Source organism: Lampetra planeri, chromosome 5, assembly GCF_965212315.1.
Source record: "Lampetra planeri chromosome 5, kcLamPlan1.2.h2, whole genome shotgun sequence".
NCBI classification, from domain to species: Eukaryota; Metazoa; Chordata; class Hyperoartia; order Petromyzontiformes; family Petromyzontidae; genus Lampetra; species Lampetra planeri.
The window spans coordinates 20,483,134-20,498,431 of NC_136111.1; the positions used below are offsets into that span (position 1 = coordinate 20,483,134).

General features: G+C 45.2%; 1 protein-coding gene across 4 annotated transcripts in view; it reads left to right on the plus strand.

Moving 5' to 3' along the window:
- RBFOX3 (RNA binding fox-1 homolog 3) overlaps positions 1–15,298 on the plus strand; it is a 305,378-nt gene that overhangs the window by 138,713 nt on the left and 151,367 nt on the right. The window lies entirely within an intron of this gene.

Genomic DNA, 15,298 nt, shown 5'->3' on the forward strand with positions numbered 1-15,298 from the left:
ACGCAGAGGGACTTAAATTGAAAAAAGAAGAAGCAAGCTCACGCCGCGAGTGTCCGCTAATGTGGCGCAGCGTGCCACGGTTTAAAATTTTTTTTTTTTTACGAACTACACCTTTAAGTAATACTAAACGTATGTTAATCACGAGCGGACTGCGGCAAATAATTTGGCGACGGAATTGTCCGGAAACCACCGCGCGCGCACACACACACACGTTGGGCAATTTTCCGCCATTAGCGCCATTGTCGACAGCAGAATATCATAAAATAATAAATATGAAAAACAAATTCCGTGACTTTGCCACCTGAATTTTTATATGGATTCAGCATACCTTCAATCGCACCTTTTAAGCTTTTAACATGTACATTTACATTGATGGAACAGATAAAAAAAAACACCTGCAGGAAACTCATGTTGATGCCATATCCACGGGTGGCTGCTCCAACGATGCACGGGAGGATTGTTGCTAAAAGGTTTTGTAAATTTCTCCCGTGAGTTAGATTCAAAATGTCACTGTGTTTCTTCTGATAACCACCGGATTGCAACGCCGGTTAAATGTGAGACATACAATTTCTCGGAAACGTGGGATTGAATGTTGACCTTGATATTTAACCTTTTTTTCCTGACGACCTTGTCATATTGATAGGTCAACGCAGCCTCCAAGGCAACCGTAACCCAAACACTGGCTCTTTTGACAGTGTGTATGTGGGACTCACGGAGGCACTAGCGGCGTGCATGCGTTCACACACATGCAAATTGTAATGTATGGCACAATGAATTTGACATTTTATGATTACGTCGATTTACAACTGTTCATGTCATTGCACGACTGCTGTGTGTTCTAGAAGATGAACAAAAACACTCGGTCGGGACGTAGGGACACACATTGGATCGCGCACGAGAGATTTTATTGCGATATTTTCAACGCTAATTAGATCACCTCCTGCAGCCACTAGAAGTGCAGCAACGCACAACAATATATATGAAGATATATTCGTTTCTTGAATTTCAATCCCAAATTATGACAGCTCTTTGAATCGTAAGGTAGATCACCACAGGCTTTGTATCGAAGTTACATCTAGGCATTGTCACCATAATCACCATAGCAACAACCAACACCCTGCTGTGAATTTCTCTGCGAAACAAGAACAGTAAATTTACATCCAGTCATCAATTCACTGCTGGATTAAAGCATTTCCATGCCGCGTCAGTCATGAGGTTTTTTTCATCATATTTCACCAAACTGGCCAGTGTGGGGTTGAGAGCTTTGTCTGGGGGCGAGGGGGGGGGACAAGACCAGACAAAATGGTGGCAAGATGTTAACTACCTCGCTTGGTATGCAGGAGGTTGTGGGTGCGATCCAGACCCTGACACCTGCTGTATATGTATACATTTGCATATTCTTAGGTTTTTTCGGTAAAGTCACGTAGGTAAAACATCAAAATTAATGAAAATAAAATAAAATAAAAACAAAAATCACGACGTTTCGGAGGCAACACAAGTCTCCGTCATCAGGTGGGACCGTCACAGCCGAATTAGCTGCATCAAGTGAGGCAACGATTCAAGAAGTAATCCCTTATAAGCAAGTTGAAGGGGGGAGGAGAGGGGGGGGGGAGCTCATCAGAATGTGGTAGCCAATGAATGGAACGTATCGGGAGGGAGGGGGCGGGGCTCAAAGACAGCACGGAGTGCTAAGTACACATCCGCTGCTGTGTACTTAGCACTCCGTGCTGTCTTTGAGCCCCGCCCCCTCCCTCCCGATACGTTCCATTCATTGGCTACCACATTCTGATGAGCCCCCCCCTCTCCTCCCCCCTTCAACTTGCTTATAAGGGATTACTTCTTGAATCATTTCCTCACTTGATGCAGCTAATTCGGCTGTGACGGTCCCACCTGATGACGGAGACTTGTGTTGCCTCCGAAACGTCGTGATTTTTGTTTTTATTTTATTTTATTTTCATTAATTTTGATGTTTTACCTACGTGACTTTACCGAAAAAACCTAAGAATATGATTCATTGCAGTCACGAAAGCTTCAAATCTAGAATTACATTTGCATGTTCTCCCCTTGGGTCCGTCGGGTTTCCCCTCAACATTTAGAAACATGTGCTTAGAGTATTTGGCTGCTATACATTTCCACGTGATAAGCCACTTAGTTGGGCTATAATTTTAGGCAAGGTCGCTTCTGAAAAAGCTATATAGCTCAGTGGGACTTACCTGCAAAAATTGAAAAAAAATATGAAATAGATATAAATTGATAGCACTGATACTAGCCTCGGCCGGGTATTAAACTCAGCTCGCCACGTTCATAGCGCAGCGCGCGCATCACTGTGCTACCGCTCCATCCCCACTCTCTTGTTGCAGTTGTAATTAAGTAAATCAATTGCCTACCCAGTCACAACAAGGTCCGTACTCAAACGTCAGTGACAATTGCCCGTTGAAGGCACAATCCAATGTGGAGCCGACTGTCATTTTTCAGGACTTGAGGATATGCTTCCAAGCCGATTCAAAATCTCCACTTGTACCATCTGTCCGCAGGCGCTGCACGGTGAAATAGACTGCCACAGCTTGGGCGTGTGAGCTGTTTATTTCATCAAAGGAGAAAGGCAATACCTCGTGATTTTTGCTTCTGTGTCGCGTACATTTATACGTGGGCAGATTGAGGGGGGTGTTATTGGTTGTACATTGTGTTCGGTCGCCTCGATTATTGTTTCGTGGCTGTATAAGGGTAGCAGTCTGTCTTCTTTGGGTTTGATCAAATAAATGTGTGCATTGTATGCTTTCCCCTAGATATCGCTTTTAACAAACCACTGCTATTCGTAAGCACATCTAAGCAACCTTAAAGCCATTCAGGCCATTGCTCTTGGAGACCTATTCACTGCAATGTTTATACTTATTTCTGCACATGAGTGCACATTTGTTTAATGTTTACGTGTTCAGTACCTCTACAGTATATTTTTTAAAAATAGAATATTGATGTGTAAACCATCTAACGTGTGGAGTGGTTGTTAACTCACTGCACTATGAACCCGACAACCTGAGTTTGATTCCTGGCCATGGCTGACTGAACTGGTCCTGACCCCACCAATCCCAACCTTCATCTCACATTGACCAGCGTGGTGAAGTATGGTCAAACATCCCCACGACTGACACGGCACGTGAAGGCCCTCACCCAGCAGTGGATTGACAAAGGACTGTAAACAATAATGGTTTTAAATAATCTATAAATGCCACTGCATCTGAAGATGCTGACATGCACTGCATTGTTTTTGAGATCTTTAAAATGATCATTGCCTCATTTATGACACCAGCTCTGTTTATTACTAAAGTTTTTATTTTCCTGCACGTATTGATTTGGCTTTCAATAGATTCTGTGCACCTCTTTTTGGAAGATTTTTACGGTTGAATATACAAACCACGGTGTCCCAATATGTACGCTGCAGTCGTGGCACAGAGAATTGTGCACTGCGCTCCATAGCTCCAGGCACCTGAGTTTGATATGGGACCGTGGCTGTCATGAGTGGCGAGTGATCCCTGAGCTGCTGTTGACGGACTCCCTTCCCCCTCCACCTATCCCCCACCTTAATCAAACCCGCATTGCCATCATGGTGAGGTGCGGTCAACTCCCATGTCCTGACACCTGATGTACCACTTAAAGCCAACGTGTTTCCCATGCCCAACGAGGAATTGGGATGTATGTTTATTTTAAAGCTAGACTGAAAACTCATTTCTTTAAAACATAATTTCGTCTTTAGTTTGTTATCCTTCGCCCACGCCTCCGATTGGTGCGGTTGGCTATGTACGGTGTTAAAGAAGTTCAACATACATACACAAGGCGTGGGGAGGACTTCATCATGCAGGGGATGACTCTTCATCCTCATCAATCCGCTGCGAGATAAAGGCCTCTTCCAAGCCTCCGCCCATCTCTCACAATCTTGCCCGTGCAAATAAGCCACTGAGCACCCACGCTGATTTCATCGCTCCATCTCCATGGTGGGCTTCCACTGGGACGCGTTCCGTTCCCTTGGCTGCTGTTCTGTCACTGCTCTTGACCATCGGCCTTCGTTCCAGTGGCGTTTGTAACTGTGTGGATGGTGTCATTTACATCTGTACGTCCTCCAATCCACGTGCTCCTTCTTCTGTCTCTCATTGTAATTCCAACAATGCATCTCTCCATGCTTTTATGCACACTTCCTTTTTTTCCTTCCCCTGTCAGGTATCGGACGAAACATGTGCAGTGATAAACTTGAAATAATTTCAGTATTGACAGCAGAGGTGTGGACTCGAGTCATGTGACTTGGACTCGAGTCAGACTCGAGTCATGAATTTGATGACTTGCGACTCGACTTGGACTTGCATAACAATGACTTTGTCTCACCTATGAGATGTGGACTCGAGTCATGTGACTTGGACTCGAGTCAGACTCGAGTCATGAATTTGATGACTTGCGACTCGACTTGGACTTGCATAACAATGACTTTGTCCCACCTCTGATTGACAGTATCTTCTTCCGATTTGCGTGCATTTATTTTTGAATTGTGAAAATATCTCTTTTTTCTTTTCCTATAATCGTTTGTACTGGCGCGACCACATATTAGAAAAAATAAAACCACACACTTGTGACTGTCAACATGGGAATATTTTGTGTTAATAGTGAGAGTTTTACCCATGGCACTGGTTCTTTAGTGGCCACACCGCTTGCCGCTTGGTGTCGTGGGATCAGTTACGTTTGCAGGCAAGCCGACAACACTTTGTCTCTCTGGACAGCTCGCTAATTTGATGTTTCCCCAACATGCCAGTGTGTGTGTGTGGGAGTTGAATTGTGGACTCTCCGTGCTTTATAGCCTGTGTTTTTCAGCCAAAGCCACCCATGTTCACGTGGTGCATTTCGTGCTCTATCCATGTAATTAGTCCTTTGATTTTTAAACACAATTATTTAGCCTCGTGGCTGTTACTGAACTGAATATGATCAACAAGCACCTGAGCCTAGACCAAATCGTTCTGATCTTAAACAACAATAAGGAGGGTTGAGCCGGGATATTGCTTGGATGGGTGACCAGTGTGAAGAGTCCTGCCATCGTACGCTGCAGGGTTGTGTTGTCAGCAAAGGGCAGTGCAACGAAAAGCCACCGTCATATTGTACTATCCCCAACATCTATAACTCCACACCTTCACCAATCGCACTGACCGGCGTAGTGAAGTATGGCTGAAATCACCCTCCCCCCCGCAACCCCCCCACCAAATGCTGCAACCACACGGTAGAAGGCCCTCATCCGGCAGTGGTTTGGCAAACTCACCGTAACATATACACGTGCAAACACGCAGTCTTCCATTGTGCCTATCGCCAGCTTTTGGCTCCCTAAATGCATTCCAAACAGAACGCATTTCACACTGAAATTGAAATGTAAGCGATGCTGCTGGTTGTTGTCTTTTCTGTATCATTGTTCTCATCCCTATTGTTTTTTTGCATTGTTCTCATCTCTATTGTTTTTTTGCATTGTTCTCATCTCTATTGTTTTTTTGCATTGTGCTCATCCCTCTTGATTTTTTGCATTGTGCTCATCTCTATTGTTTTTTTGCATTGCGCTCATCTCTATTGTTTTTTTTTGCATTGTGCTCATCTCTATTGTTTTTTTGCATTGTGCTCATCCCTCTTGTTTTTTTTGCATTGTGCTCAACCCTATTGTTTTCTTTTGCATTGTGTTCATCTCTATTGTTTTTTTGCATTGTGCTCATCTCTATTGTTTGTTTGCATTGTTCTCATCCATCTTGTTGCATTGTCTTCATCCCTCTTATTTTTTTGCATTGTTCTAATCCCTCTTGTTTTTTTTTGCGTTGGTCTCATACCTCTTGCTTTTGTCATCACGAATGCACCAGGCACGGTCTTGTTATCCCGTTAGTCACGTGGATTACGTATCGATAGCAATCATTCAACACACTGCCGACTCTGGCCTTCAATATGAATCATATTGTCTTATTCATCTTATTCACAGCACTCTCTCCCCCACCCGCTCACCTCTACACCGCACATTGCTTTTTATTCTTCCCACCCAAAGCGTCATGAACGTTAGCGATTTCAAAGCTTCGGGCCGGTCCAAAATTAATACGCAATATTAATATTTTTTGTACAGCCGATTATGTCTGCTCACTGCCACCGCACGATTGTCTTTCGTTTCGCCTCTCCTTCCCCCGCAACGTGGTCAGATATTTTAAGTACATGCCTCGTTGGCACGTACGTGGGTAGATAAGCATATCCAGCTGCGGCCGAATTCGCCAGATCGGTTATCTTATCATCGTGCATCATAATGTAATGGATATTTGTTTTTTTTTTCTACGCGGCTCTGAACGAACGCGTGTGCCGTATCGTGCTGTCGGTGCTCAGTAGCTATCCTGGAAAGAATAATCCTTGGCTATGATGAGCCTTTTGCACCTGATAAACAAATGCATCAGCGGGAACAAATACAAAAAATACCCATTGCAAAGATTTATTGTCGTGTGTGTCTTACTACGTGTACAAAATAAACGTAATTTAATGCTAAGCACTGTGGCCATTGTGTTGTGTATTTGTTTGAATTTAAAACGGTACAGTGTTCCCATCGTTCAGCGTAATTCACACGTGTGGATGTTTCTGTACGTTCCGTGAAATGGGGTTCATGAGTCATGTATGAAGACCTATGCAAATTATGAATGTAATGACACATACGCGTTTTTCGTTGTAGCGAGATGTTCACTCCCTCACCTCCTATTCAGGAGGTCGTGGGTTCACTCCCGACCCTGACGCCCGCTGTATATATATGGAGTTTGTATCTTCTCCCCGTGGTCGCGTGGATTTTTCTCCAGTTTCTCGGTCTTTTCCCTCCACATCTAGAAACGTACGTTTAGAGTATTTGGCTGATATACATTTCCACATGATAAGCCACTTCATTGAGCTATCATTTGTGGCCAGGTCGCTTCTTAAAAAGAGCTATATAGCTCAGTGGGCCTTACCTGCAAAAAAAAAAGATAGCTAAATTAAGTTTAATAAAAGTTGTCCTCTATCGATTACTACACATTAATTAATGTTAAGTAGAACACACCCCTTTGTCATTTCACTGCTGGATGAAGGCCTCCCTATGCCGTGTCAGTGAGGAGGGCTGTTTGACCACTGCTGGGCAGTGTCGGTTGGTGAATGGGCAGTGGGGGTGGCACGGGACTAGTTCTGATACCACATTCACCACCCACGTTAGCCATGGCTGGGAATAAAACTTATGTTTGCCGGGTTCATAGTGCAATGCACAGGTCACTGCACCCTACCAAATTCAATGTTTCCAGATGTCCTGTGACCCCAAATGAATTGACCACTAAGATATTTTTCCTTTGCTCATTCATTTCTGTTTTCGCATCCCTTGGTATGCAACAATATTAAGTTTGAGAGAATTAAACGGGGGTCACGTGACATCTGGACCACGTTGTTTAATCTCCCACTCTATTTGCATGTGTGCATTTTTACAGTTTGTTGTGTAGCTCACGTATGTTAGTAGCTCGCAATGCAGTACATTTTAGAAATTACAATAAACACCAGACCATACCGTGCAAATTATATTGGTGTTTTTATTGCATGGATATAGATAAATATTATGCTTGTGCAACCCTCTATCTGAATTGCTACGTGCACTTATGACTGCTAAACTAACTGTTTGTAATTTACAAATGTATGAGAATTATATTTTAATCATTGAGAGCAAATGGAATGTTATACCAATCGCCCATGAGACTTACATATTAATGTTCACCCCTGCAGCGTTTGTCCACTGCCTTTGAGCTCCTTTGAGTGCTCTGGCTCTCGTGGAGAAGCTGTGGCTGGGTACCCGAGTGCCACTGGATACCAGATCTGTAACCATCGCTCCCCTCACTCCAACCCCTTGCGGATCCCTGAATTATCATGATTCAGATCACGATTCTATTCCAAGAATCATTTTTTTAAATAGTTTTTCATGATAACGTCTCGAGTGGCCCGCAGGAGTCACCTGCGCTCATTGCGCACGAGATAAATCGGCGTCATCGACCAGCCGTGGTCTATCTACTGCTGGATGAAGGCCTCCTCAAAGCCCGCCACCATCTCCCGCGGTCTCGCGATGCCACGTCCCGTCTGGCCCCTGCACCCGAGCTGACGTCATTCAGCGTACACAGTAATCTAGAGTCATTGATTGGTCACACGCATCGTTCGATACGTGCATTCTGATCGAAATAAATCGTTTGGGATTATTGAATCAACGCGCCCTTCCTTGCAGCCTTACAGGATAGTCTCAGGTTTTGTGGATGGGATACATTCACAAAATAATTTAGTAGAAAATGCAAGCCTATTATTTTAACAACTCATTTTCAGAGAAACAAAACATCACAGGAGAAGAGGTGCAGACATTACGCCGGTCATTGTCAGGTGTACCTTACATTCGCTGCTTTGTATTTCTCAAACGCTTCCCGAGTAGGCACGCGTAAGTGTGCGAAACCTTGCCACTTATTTCTGAAAATGTGCACTCTCTGCGCTTTGGCGCCTAATAAAATCATAGGCCTTCGTGGTGTGCAGTAAATTCCAGTCATACGCACGCTCACGTAAGTAGAGCAGGGATACATATATTCACACACACACACCGTATGCATTATATACACATCCGCATGACTTACGCTCGTAACACTATGAACTTTAGAACGTTGCATTATGCATAGAAGCCATTTGTAAGCCACGTGTAAATCTATTATTAAAATGCAGTTTTACTGGAACAATTGCATTAGAAAAAGCCTTTAAGTACCAAGGTTTATAGATAGTGTTTGTGCACTTAAGACAATACGAATGCAATTTATGCATCTCCCCGTTAATGGGTATTCCTTAGCGAGTTTGACCAATATATTTGTTTTGTCAGCAGTCTGCAATATAATTGAAAATACGTTTTGTTTCTGCACTTATTTGTTGGTCTTCTGCAAGATATGCCGCACACATTTGGCTGCTCGTAAATTGCACCGTTAATGCGAATGGTCGCGTCCTAAGCTTTTTTGCTGATGGAGGGACGTATTATAGAGTCTTATATTTCCAACCGAGCTAAGGAGTATTGTCTCTTTGCTATTCTCTTGCCTGGAGGTGGAAACATCGTAGAAACCATTATCCGTACGACTTAAACCACAACCTGTTGTGACCCCCCCCCCCACAAAAAAAAAAACCTCACACTTTGGTAACCGAGTTCATTTTTTTAGTGCTGCAACCTCCCCAGGATGATGTTATTTCGACATTGATTGGGAGCCGCGTGGCTGCTCAGCGGTATGGCACACGCAATAAAACGTACGCTGCAATACATGTGGGCCGCTCTCCTAGAATAAAAAAAAATGACAGTATTGATAATTGTAAAAATGATATACTTCGCAGGATAGCGAGAGTGGTTGCGGCTGTTGGCGGGGGCGAGGGGGATGCTTCAACCAGCAGCGAATTGATCATGGCTGACGATCATGATACTCGTTTGTGCTATTTCTATACTTTGTTCTTAGATTAAAACAAAATAATCACTATTTTAAATGCCACGAAATACGCGAACCTCATCATTTCTATTCAAATAAAACATTCATACAGAATTCCTAAAAAAAACATGTACGCACATATGATTGTAATAAGGGATTCATCAACAAATTAACGTGCTGTCGATGAGCAATTAAACCCCAAACAAGCACATATTTCAACAGACACTGGCTCGTGTTTCAAATCAAGTTTGCCATGCTCTTGGGCACTGTATTTTCCCACTAAGGGCTTGGCTGCAAAGGTCTCGTCTGCTCAGGTGGTATTGACTGCGAAGCCCTTGGAAACCCAAGTAGCTCCAGACTCCCCGTTGTCAGATGGAGTATGGTCCACTCAATTGCCACTGCTGAGTGAAGCAGCCACACGGCCCCGCTGTGTGATGGAAGGTGAACCGTGTTCCGCAAGGACGTCCCATCCAAACGGTTCGCACAATCACGCCAGTCCCCTCCCACCGCCTTATTGCGGAGCCGTATTTGCTCGTCACACATTAGGACCGCTCAGCTGGAGAGGTGACACTGGGAGAGGTTCTCATCCGTGCAACAACAAAAACTCTCCTCCCCTTCCCTCGACGGCCTTCTGCCACCAATGACGCAAGCTGACAGCGTTGGCCTTTAGCAACTTTCTGTCGCAAGCAACGTTCTGATGCGGGTTGTCGATAATGGGCCATTGATTCCTTCGGATGGATGGTCAGCTTCACACCTGAGGAGATAAATGTTACACCTCCCCTATAGTGCAAATATTCAATGGTTCAGACGACACCAACTGGTTTTATATTCATTTCATCGCCGGTGCGTGTCGAAAAGTTTTTTTTTACGGTGACCCAGGGGAGAAAACCCACCCACCTCCACCCCCGTTAATGGCACACGTCAAGGATTTGTGTCTTTAAATGCCACGGCATTGATTTTCCTTCAAGTTTGGGTGCTTCCACGCCTTAAATCCACATCCTCCAGCGCCCACCGCCTTGCGCGGCGTGCTGGGCGCCGTTATCGGCGAGGCGAGATGCGTGAGGGGCCCCCCGGCACCCAATTGGCCTCTTGGGTACTTTGTAATAACAGACTCACGGGCAGCAGCCCCGGGGTGGTGGTGGGTTGGGGGGGGGGCCCGTGACCATCGCCGGTCGCGTCGATGGTCGGGTGGAGGTTGCTTTCCTGCGGGGTTTCGATGCCCCATCGCCAACTGGAGGCCCAGGCGTGCCGTGGGGAACGAACTGGAGGAATGCCTCGAAGGTTGACCCCTGACCCCTAGCGAGCCACCACGGTGAAGGCTCGTTAACGTTCGCGACGATCCTCGGCCCTTGTTTGCTCAGGGCGCAAATTTTCGGCGGTGATTTGTAATGCGCAAGCCGAGCGTTTCTTTGACGGATCAAAATGCGATGAATTAGAAATTGATGAATCTAAAAAGGCTTCAGAGAAAATAAATCATTGTGCTGATCACGTTTTTTTTATTATGAAAAAAATCGCTCTGCTATCGTTGTACGTGATGGATTTCTTGCACCGTTCCGCCTTTTATCATCGTGATTGAATTTGGTGTAATTGTAACAATTACGCGTTTTTTTACAAGACATCGTAAACGCCATCGTGATGCCTTTATCTCGTAATCAAAATAGCATTTTATTTAAACCTCTACAAAAGGACTGTTTGGTTGAACGGATGTAATTTCACCTTGCTGCACTCACGCTGGATCCGAAAGACAGAATGCGTTGTTATTTCATTCCACTTCGGCGCTTCAAGTGCATACTCAGTCAAGCGAGCTTACAGTGATGTGATTAGTGGTGTTAATGTGCCCCCTGCTGGGGCGTTATTCGTCGCAAGACCTCGGGAACCGACGCCGTTTTGTGCGTGAAAATCTCAGGTTTTGAGGAGTCCTTGGTCATTGGCCAAAATGCTTACACGGCATAATATAAATGTTTATGCTATGACGATCATCACGCTATCAGTAACCCCCTCCCCCCGCCCGCAATTGTATTTCACAATTTTAAAGTATGTACATTTTTGTGATCTTCTGTAGAATGCTTCGAGTACAAATAAACATTGTTGTTGAGTACTTGCAAAATATCCTCACGCAACATCAGCCAGACATAAGAATAGGACTTTTTGCAACTTTACAACCGGTGAAGATGATAAGGAACATACTTTAAGTTGCATAGCTAATACATATTTAATCACAGTAACTACACTACAAAATTGTGAGGTAATATAATCGCCATGCAGTCAATTATTTTGAAAATATTTCGAAGAAACACCGTGATGGGTAATTGCTTTTTTATTTGGTACTTTAATGATTGTGCAGTTCTTATTTCGTAACTAACCATGTAAAATAAAATGTACAACACTAATCACAATATACCGTGACTGACATACCCTGGGCTTGCCAGGAGAAGGCGGTACAGCCATTGTGGAGGGAGCCAATCAGCATGCGCGCTGGTTGGCGAGTGGCATGGGTGTGGTTGGTGAGTGGCATGGGTGTGTTTGGTGAGTGGCATGAGTGTGGTTGGTGAGTGGCATAGGTGTGGTTGGTGAGTGGCACGAGTGTGGTTGGTGAGTGGCATGAGTGTGGTTGGTGAGTGGCATAGGTGTGGTTGGTGAGTGGCATGAGTGTGGTTGGTGAGTGGCATAGGTGTGGTTGGTGAGTGGCATGAGTGTGGTTGGTGAGTGGCATGAGTGTGGTTGGTGAGTGGCATAGGTGTGGTTGGTGAGTGGCATGAGTGTGGTTGGTGAGTGGCATGAGTGTGGTTGGTGAGTGGCATGGGTGTGGTTGGTGGGTGGCATGGGTGTGGTTGGTGGGTGGCATGGGTGTGGTTAGTGAGTGGCATGGGTGGTTAGTGAGTGGCATAGGTGTGGTTGGTGGGTGGCATGAGTGTGGTTGATGAGTGGCATGGGTGTGGTTAGTGAGTGGCATGGGTGGATAGTGAGTGGCATTGGTCTGGTTGGTGGGTGGCATGGGTGTGGTTAGTGAGTGGCATGGGTGGTTATTGAGTGGAATTGGTGTGGTTGGTGAGTGGCATGAGTGTGGTTGGTGAGTGGCATGGGTGGTTACTGAGTGGCATGAGTGGTTACTGAGTGGCATGGGTGGTTACTGAGTGGCATGGGTGGTTACTGAGTGGCATGGGTGGTTAGTGAGTGGCATGAGTGGTTACTGAGTGGCATGGGTGGTTAGTGAGTGGCATGGGTGGTTACTGAGTGGCATGGGTGTGGTTGGTGAGTGGCATTGGTGTGGTTGGTGAGTGGCATGGGTGGTTACTGAGTGGCATGGGTGGTTACTGAGTGGCATGGGTGGTTACTGAGTGGCATGGGTGGTTAGTGAGTGGCATTGGTGTGGTTGGTGAGTGGCATGGGTGTGGTTGGTGAGTGGCATGGGTGTGGTTGGTGAGTGGCATGGGTGTGGTTGGTGAGTGGCATGGGTGTGGTTGGTGGGTGGCATGGGTGTGGTTGGTGGGTGGCATAGGTATGGTTGGTGAGTGGCATGAGTGTGTTTGGTGAGTGGCATGGGTGTGGTTGGTGGGTGGCATGGGTGTGGTTGGTGAGTGGCATGGGTGTGGTTGGTGAGTGGCATGAGTGTGGTTGGTGAGTGGCATGGGTGTGGTTGGTGAGTGGCATGAGTGTGGTTGGTGAGTGGCATGAGTGTGGTTGCTGAGTGGCATGGGTGTGGTTGGTGAGTGGCATGGGTTCCAGTCATGCTGGGAAATGACAGATTGACAAAGGCATTGTTGTGTTTTTTAGTTGTCCAGTATAATGTGATATTTTCTAAACTACCACACGATGAGAATAGGTTTTCTGGCAACAAAACAGGTGTTACGATGTGAAAACACCAAACTGAAACCTTTTACAAGGAATCATGTCTGCATTAACCACAATACTTGTGGTCAGAACTGAAACAAAAGGCGTCCTCTGGTCTAACATTTCAAACTAGGCTCGAAAGAAAGCTGTCACTGGTGTGGACCAATTTGTTTCAAAGACAATGCATATATTATCAGAGTATATTTTTGGTTTGCATACTGACCACAAGTATTGTGGTTAATGCAAGACTTGATTCCTAGTAAAAGGTTTCAGTTTGGTGTTTTAACATCTTAACACACCTGTTTTATTGCCAGAAAAAAGGTGAAAAACCTATTCTCATATTTTGGTCCTGACAAAGGAGGTCCCATGATGTACCACACTATTATAGTGAACCTTAACATCGCAGTATCTGTCGCCACATCGCCGCAATCCTAGATTCTGCACTTGATATTCTGGGTGCGTCGACTTATTACCGCGCCGAAGTGATGGGATCTGTGCTCTGAGAGACAGCAGTGGCAGTGCAGGTTAAAGGGGGGATTTTTTATAACCTCGGTTTGCGAGGCCGGTTGGGACGTATTTTACCATATCTGGAGACTGTAACCACAATGCAGGCGCTCGCGGAGAAAGCAAAATGAGTAGGCAATTCGCGACATTCCCGTATACGTCTCTGCACATAAAACATTCGAGAGCATGTATTGTGCTGCCGTACATCGGAATTTTAGGGGAGTGGGATTATCAATGAAAGAAAACTCTGGACCAGTTTTGACATTCACAGTGTCTCGACTCATCTACATGGAGCCCTCTCGCGCGAGTGCAGAGAACAGTTTGGCAACTTATGCGCGAGGGGCTGATAGTGGGGTGCGTCATCACTGACTTGTCATCTTCATTATTGGCATCTCCATTGTCAATACAATCCCTCTGTGCATGACTCATCAGTATACCACGTGGCAGGCAGGGTTACTTAATATTGGCAAATCATTAATCTTACGAGGACACTTTGGCATCTTTAAAATATTTTTCTAGCGCAACCAACTTGCGCTATTGTGGAATTATATTCGCGAAGTTTTTTTTTTTGTGACACTTGCATATAGCATTTTCTTCATAGACATTTGATTAATTGTATTTTTGGTAAAAAGCTGAGAAAATGAAATGTTACATAACATAGTGGGACCTTCCACTATCCCTTCTCCCTTTATATTAATGTATTATACATTATGTGTATATATTTATCTAGTAGGGGGAGCGGTAGTGTCGCGGTTAGCGCGTTGCGCTTTGAACCCGGCGTTCTGAGTTCGATTCTATCTCACGGCCAACACCAGTGACGGTTATCTGAACCGGTCCTGGGCCTCCCCTAGGTCGACTCGGCCTCAATTGAGTACCTGGTGCGGTGTGTAAACATCACCATGGGGGAGACAAAGGCGGTCAGGCGTGGTGCGAGCCACCCACCCTCCTGTGTGCCATGCCTGCCTTCATAGGCGCTTGCTGACAGTAACTGCCCCAACGGTCTCTTCAGGCTGCACGGGGGATCTTTGTCTTAGTTTTTTGTATATTATATAATCAATGGAAATTAACTATGGGTGATGATTAAGTAACGTAATAAAGAAGGAAGCGGTGTTGAACGTAACATCAACACGAGCGAAACAAAAGTCGCATGCTCTCGCATGATGTCCGTGATGCAGTCATTTTTAGTCTGTTGATGGTCGGCGATGCGGCAATCGACTCATCTCGATGAGCTGTACACGATGCACGATTCAACGTCGCATTTTTCGATGCTAATATTTGGCATTTCGACATCGCGGAGTGGCACCGATTTCGGATTGATTGGTACCCCAGCCGCGGAGTTAAGTCCAACTCCTGGAAAAAATAGTGTCCCAGAAATAAAATATTTAATTGCCTCGGCCATTTGTTTATTATTTGGCGCCCCGGGTACCGCCATAAGGTTCATTTGGTGAATCAACATAACTGAAAAAAACTCCATGAGAATA